The sequence below is a fragment of the Rhododendron vialii genome, chromosome 3a (genome assembly GCF_030253575.1).
Source record: "Rhododendron vialii isolate Sample 1 chromosome 3a, ASM3025357v1".
In the NCBI taxonomy this organism is placed as follows: domain Eukaryota; kingdom Viridiplantae; phylum Streptophyta; class Magnoliopsida; order Ericales; family Ericaceae; genus Rhododendron; species Rhododendron vialii.
Window position 1 is genome coordinate 23,389,315 of NC_080559.1, and position 7,448 is coordinate 23,396,762.

At 36.5% G+C, this 7,448-nt stretch overlaps 1 pseudogene; it reads left to right on the top strand.

Moving 5' to 3' along the window:
* Positions 1-1,374: 1,374 nt before the first annotated feature.
* Positions 1,375-6,810, top strand: LOC131320542 (3beta,22alpha-dihydroxysteroid 3-dehydrogenase-like; annotated as a pseudogene).
* The last annotated feature ends 638 nt before the right edge of the window (positions 6,811-7,448 follow it).

Here is a 7,448-nt window from a genome sequence, read left to right on the forward strand (position 1 = left end):
CGCCACGCTGCGGGGAGGCCAGTTTTGAGAGAGAGAGAGTGTGTGTTCAGTTTTTTTTTTTCGTGGATTGAATTTTCGTGGGCAAAAAAGTCATTAATCAACGTAACCGAGCCTATCTAGGTTTGGTAACAATATTCAGGGTTGTGATCAAACCAAACCTAAAAAAGAGAATCGGCCTCTAATTTTCTATTAAATATAAGTACTTATTTTTTGAGTTAAAGGTAATGTATCATGAGAAAATGACATTTTTCGTAAAGTGAAGAATAAGTACTTTAAAAAAAATAAGAACCTTAGCGGAATGGAGGAGCACTAACTTTGTTCTTCTTCGAGCGGTTGTGGTCATGATTCTTTCATGATTGTCCCGATTCTTCGATCTTAGAGCATCTTCATTGTAATAAACAAATGGGCGTGGATAAACAAATTTAACAACAAAGATAAACTACAGTTAACCCCCTCTAACTAAGCTTTATGTGCACTTTGCCCTCTGTAACTTTTTGTTTTGACACTCAACCCCCTCTAACTAACTGAAATTCAAACGGTCATAACTTCAAACGGTCATAACTTCTTCGTCTGAAATTGAAAACATGCAAATTGTATATCGATTTCGAGGTCTTGAAGTCAGCTTTCTAATGACACCAAAATCATATCACGATTCAAAGCACACAGAAAGTTATGATCAAAACGGTCTTTCTGTCTACCAGCCCTTACTCTTTTGATCATAACTTTCTGTGTGCTTTGAATCGTGATGTGATTTTGATGTCATTAGAAAGCTGACTTCAAGACCTCGAAATTGATATATAATTTGCATGTTTTCGATTTCGGACGAAGAAGTTATGACCGTTTGAATTTCAGTTAGTTAGAGGGGGTTGAGTGCAAAAAAAGAAGTTAGAGGGGGCAAAGTGCACGTGAGGCTTAGTTAGAGGGGGTTAACTATAGTTTATCCTAACAACAATGCTTAAATAATACCCTACATTGTAATAAGTAAAATTACAAGTTTTTTAGCAAATAACCAAATTCCACACATTTTATAACGAAACTTAACAACTTTTACCAATAACCAAAACTCAATAACCAAACTCAAAACTCAAATACTCAAAAACATCTCACATTGAAATTATCTTATTGAGACAAATAATTTGGTGTGGCTGGGTACATAATTAAAACTCAATTGCGAATGGACAAATGAGTATTGTGGGATTTTTTTGATTAGAAATGCAAAAATAACTAATGTGGAGGTATAAATTGTTAAGTTTGATTATGGACTAAATAAATAATCAAATACTAACGTGACATATTTTAATTATTACCATTAGGGATGCTCTTAGATCATGCAGTCCTTTTAGACCTGCCTTCCATTCAGAAGGAGAAGCAGCCTAAAGATCGTTGTTGCTTTCTTCTTTTTTCTTTGGAAGAAAAACACGCACTAAAAAGGTCTATAAATGCCATCTCCCCCACACACACAGTTCTGCTTCCATCCCTTTTTTCACATTCCCCAGAAAACTTCACCACACCCAAACCGCATGGAGTATTACACCCATTTATCTTTCTACCTCCTCCTCTTCCTCCGCCTCCACTCCACCCGCCTCCACCGCCACCTCCGCATCCCTCCGGGCACCCTCGGCATCCCCTTCCTTGGCGAAACCCTCCAAGTCATGTCCGCCTTCAAATCATCCAACCCGGATACCTTCATCGACGACCGGGTCTCCCGGCTCGGATCGCCAGTCTTCACCAGCCACGTATTCGGCGAGCCGACCGTGTTCTCTGCGGACCATGAGACGAACCGGTTCATACTCATGAACGAAGGGAAGCTGTTCGAGTCGAGCTATCCGGGTTCGGTCTCTGAAATTGCTCGGGAGGCACTCGCTCCTGGTGATGAAGGGGGGCCTTCACAAGCGGTTGCATGCGCTTACGACGAGCATGACGAATTCTTCGATTATTAGAGATCATTTGATGGCTAATATAGACCGGTTGATCCGGACCAATTTGGAGTCTTGGACCGGACGGGTCATGCTAATGGTGGAAGCCAAAAAGGTTCTACGCATAGAATCAGATGTCAAATGTGGTGGAGACGTAGCCTTGAATGATGATGCTAAAAAACCAATAACTATCTTCTAACTTTGTTATATTTTGTTGGTTTTTTAGCATCATCGATCCCAAATATCTTTCATCTCCAATTATAAAGAAGTTTTCACACAGTACTACTACGTTCTTTAATTATTAGTACATTTAAGAGGTTAAAATTCAGTTTGTTACTTGGCCGGGCATGCAGATGACGTTTGCGTTAACAGTAAAGCAGCTGCTGAGTTTGGACCCATGCGAGTGGACAGAGAGACTGAGGAAGGAGTACATTCTCGTCATTGAAGGCTTCTTAACCATTCCTTCTCCTCTCCTCTCCACCACCTACCGCCGTGCCGTTCAAGTACTACTACTGGAGTTTTATTTATCTTTTCTTACGCATGCATATACATGAGGGATGTATATAACAAGGATTTGTATAAACAGGGGCCGCCCAAAATTAAAATATTCAAAAGATAGAAATTTTATTAAACATTGAACTGAGGAATTACAAAGACTAAAAATAAGGACAAAGCGTCATTACAACCGTAAGTAGACATTCCAACTAGGTTGACACAAAAGCCTAGAGACATGGAATTTACATATTCAAGTGATTGTTAAATTTTTAAGTTTTCCTTTGAAATTCAAGCACAGAATCTAATTAATAATATTGTACAAGAAAAAAAAATATAGCCACTTGCCATTCATACTTACCAAAAAGTATATACATACACATTAGGCTCTGTTTGTTTCGACGTAAGATATTTTACGATTTTTGTAAAATAATTTTCGTGTAAAATACTTTTCAGTGTTTGATACACAAATAAAGTACTTTTTAGTGTAAAATACTTTTCGATCCAATCATATAATGTTTTATTATCCGGGAATCTAAATCAAAAGTTAGTTGATTGGATTGAGCATCCATAAGTATCGGATTGAACTGATTTTCCGCGTGCGCCCTTGAAAAACTGTTTTACATTTAATGAACGGCTCAGATCATTTGTGTGGAACCCGTAGTGGGCCCCACAAAAAATCTGTACTCAAAATCTGTACCAGTAGACTAACTGATAAATTTACCATAACAAAACATTACATGAGAAATAGGATAAGGGAGGAAGAGGAAGATATCCAATGATCTCTGCCAATTTGTTTTTAGATATGTGATACTATTATACATGATGATAAGTACTTCCTCCATCCCAATTTGTTTGTCCACTTTTTGACTCATACATGTCCCAAATTGACTGTCCAATTTCAAAATCAATAGATGTGATTATATAAATTTTCAAATCAATGGATTAGTTTTAGTTTTCTTAATAAGTTGAAAATCCGAGATTAAACAAACAAATCGGGACAGAAAAAGTACTCTAAAGAAGCACTATGGGCACTGATGAAAAGTGCATAAATCCATACACAGTTGTGTCCATGTGGTCCCTACTCCCTAATACTATAGTGTGGAATCGGTGTGCATCTGTGTTCGCATAGCTGTATTTTTTCTTGTGTTCGTAGTAATGCTGAAACATATATTGTTGTCTCTATTATGATAAGAGCCGGCCTTTATTTTTCAGTGGTTTATTCCAAAAATTATAGAGGCGTCCTTTTTGTTGGACTATTATATGGATTTTAGCTCAAGACCGGCTCTGATTGTGATTACCGGCCCATTGTGAATTTTGTTTTATGATTTGGAAGGCTAGAGGCAAAGTGGCGGAGGCGCTGCGCAAGGTGGTGAGGGAGAGGAGGAGGAGAGAGAATGAGAGAGGAGAGAGGAATAAGAAGGACATGTTGGGAGCTTTGTTGGACGAGGAGGGCAGCGGCGATGGACTCTCGGAGGAGGAGATTGTAGATTTCTTGGTGTCTATTCTGGTTGCTGGCTATGACACCACCTCCACTATCATGACTCTCGCCGTTAAGTTCCTCACGGAGACACCGCTCGCTTTAGCCCAGCTCAAGGTACGTAGAATTTCGGAAAGGGTCAATTAATTTGACAACGTATTGGGTTGACAATAAGTAAAGAAAATTAATAACGAAAAAAAACATAATCTATTGATTTTTTACACATTCCAATATACGTTCACGCAATTCTATACACTTTTGACACATTCCAAAATGTTTCCGCCTTTAGAAAAAAATCCAAACACAAATGTTTTGTAACCCGATCGACGATTATTGATGGCTATGATCATTATTGGGAAAAACAACAAACCAAACGTATGCGACAAATGATCAATGGAGAAACCAAATAACAAACAAAATGAAAAAGAGAAACTAAGATATACGTGGTTCGACTTACAGTTATAAACCTACTCTACGGCAAGCAAACAAGAGACATGCATGGTGGCTTAGCTCCATTCTTTCTAAGTTTTTGGTCTGGTATTTTTTATTTACAATAATTTCTTGTTTAGTTTAACGTCATGATTTTTGAAATTTATTATTCATCTTGACGAGAGGAATACAAAAAATATAAAAATGTGAATCAAAATTGGAAAAAAAAAAATCATAGAAGACGACACAGAAGGCAAAAATACCAAGCTTATTTAGTATTTTTCGTCCTGTGCGAATTTTTTTTTTTTTTGCTTTTGGTCCTACTTTTTTACTTTCTATACTCTTCTCATCGACAAGAATGATTAATCCAAAAAATATAACGTGAATCTAACAAAATTTCAAAAAAACTAGACGAATAAAAATATCAATACAAAAACACCAAAATTACAGGGAGAGTGGTGTTGTTCATAAAAAGGAATTAATAGAATCTTCTACATTATTTCGAGAATAGACCGTGAGATAGTCGTGGTGGTATTCGATCGGGGGCTCTTTTCAGGCCAATTTTTCTCATCCTTTTTTGGGTTTAGTATTTTTTTTTAAATTTTTTGGCATAAATAAATTTATTTTACTTTTCAAAACGGACAAAAATAAATAACAATATGTAACTCAGACAAAATTAGCCCTGATTTCCGTAGTCTTTCAATAATCGGTAGCAAATTCGTTGATATGGGTGTCAAAATTTGGAATCCTCTATCTGATTGAAATTATTGTGAGATGGGGATTATCGATGCAGGACGAGCAAGATGAGATTAGGTCAAGAAAAGGTAAATCAGAGGCTCTAGAATGGAACGATTACAAGTCAATGTCATTCACCGAATGCGTAAGTGTCTATCCACCACCTTATTTTGTTGACGATTATTGGATGACTTTTAAACAAAGAATTTTAGACACAGTTGTGTACAGAGCTATGTCTTAAAGATGTGTTTTCCTAAACTTTTTGTTATTAGATTCCTAATTGACGCGTAAATTTTTCCCCATTAAAGCTTTTAATTGTCCATGTTTTGCAGGTTGTTAACGAAACCCTAAGATTAGCCAACATAAGTAGCGGGGTATTTAGGCGAGCGATGACCGATGTGGATGTAAAAGGCGAGTATAATGATCATACAAGTGATCCATACCATATGCTCTTTTGCTTTAGTTTTAGTTTTATTTTTTATAATTGATAGGAGTGAGAAATCTTTTTTCTCCACAAATTTATATTTAAATTTTTTTTACACCATCATCATTCATTGTTTTTTTTTGTCCGTAGTGATTTTTGTATAACTTGTTATATGTAGCAAACCTTTATCTAAAAAGTAAAAAAAAAAAAAAGAAATATTAAGAACCTCTCAAAAAATTCGTTAACAACAAAGAAGTAATTCAATAAAGTCAAAAGGTAAAAAAGTAAAGTCAAAGTTGACTATTTTTCCGTCTTTAGTGTTTTTTATAATTCAATAACATTTTTCCTTTTCTTCAAGAAAAGAGAATATTTATAAATAACTCGATAAGAATACATTGGGATACATAACAATGCGATCAACAAACCCAACAGCTAGATATTTGAGAAATTTGACATACGTTTTCCACCAACGATTAGCAGGTTACACAATTCCAAAAGGATGGATTGTTTTCGCTTCTTCCAGGGCTGTGCATCTGAATCATGACCACTTCAAGGATGCTCGCACTTTCAATCCATGGAGGTGGCAGGTTCTCTTTCTCTCTGGTTTTTTGTTCACTTATTAATTTGTAAACATCATAAGTTTCAGACTCAAGTACTAAAAGGAAACTAAATAAACAGGCTGAATCGAGAACAGAAAACTCTATAAATCTCTTTAATCCGTTTGGAGGCAGGCCACGATATTGCCCCGGTGCAGAGCTTGCTAGGGTTACGCTCTCAGTGTTCCTTCACCACCTTGTCACTCAGTTCAGGTACACAGCATCGAGGCGACTGTATCATTATTATGTTTTCCATCTTTCCAAAAGAACACGTCTGTCGTCTGTTTTTTTTTTTGGGGAGTTCATATCTAGCAATCTAGCTACGTACTAACCGTAATAAGATGCATTTGATTACAGTTGGGTTCCTACCGAAGAAGATAAGTTGGTGTTCTGGCCGACGGTGAGGATGCAGAAGGGGTATCCCATCATTGTGCAACGTTTGAATGTACAGAAGTAGGAAGCCAGAAACTGAAAAAAATCTTGGGTAGGCTGATGTTTGAATTAATTGTTCAAAACGATGCGGGCAGACATGAGTTTTTTTTAGGAAAACTACCAAAATCCCTTTAATAATTTAAAACGTGGGTAAAGCGACCGTCCGGGTTCATTCGCCCCTTAGGTTGTCGGAAAGAGATCAAGTGTGGAGTTCGGAGAGAAGAACGTAGGTTACGTAGCAGAAGAAATGTTCTCCTATACTCTATTGAGTCATGCAATAAGATGATAAACATGTATTAGTGGATAGTGTGCACATATTTGAGTGAATGATTTTCTTTGAGTTGAGCTTAAATTGCCATTAGCATACATATGTATGTTGTAACATCCCGATTTAGAAAACGTTAATTAAATATTTTTTCAAACTAACTTAGATTTCATAAATGATTTCATTAATTACTAAAGGACAATTCAACTTAGTCAACTGAAATGGCGTAGTTTGAATACGGACAAGAATATTTTTTTTTTTTTTTCAAAAGTTTAGGATTCCCATTAATAACGAAGAACTTACGGACCAGTTCGAAGTAGTAAAATTTAAGTTGTTGAAGTACGATTGCAATTTATATAATTCACTAAAATATTGAAATAAAACAGAGCATCTACGGATAAGGGATCTACGGTTTGATGGACTTCTCTTCATGCACAGTGTTGTCCTCCTGCTTGAACGGCTCCTCAAATCCTTTGTTGATATCTGGCGTAAAATGCAAGGACCAAAATAGCACCACGAGCGAATGACACTCGGTAGATAATTTCTTACCCATCAAATCCTTACGTTGCAAGTCAACAAGCAATAACAGTATAAAAGCACAAGTAATATGTTTGTAGGAATAGTCAGAATCGTCAAACTTATCATCAAGGAAGACTATTTGACCTTTCAATTGCTTACA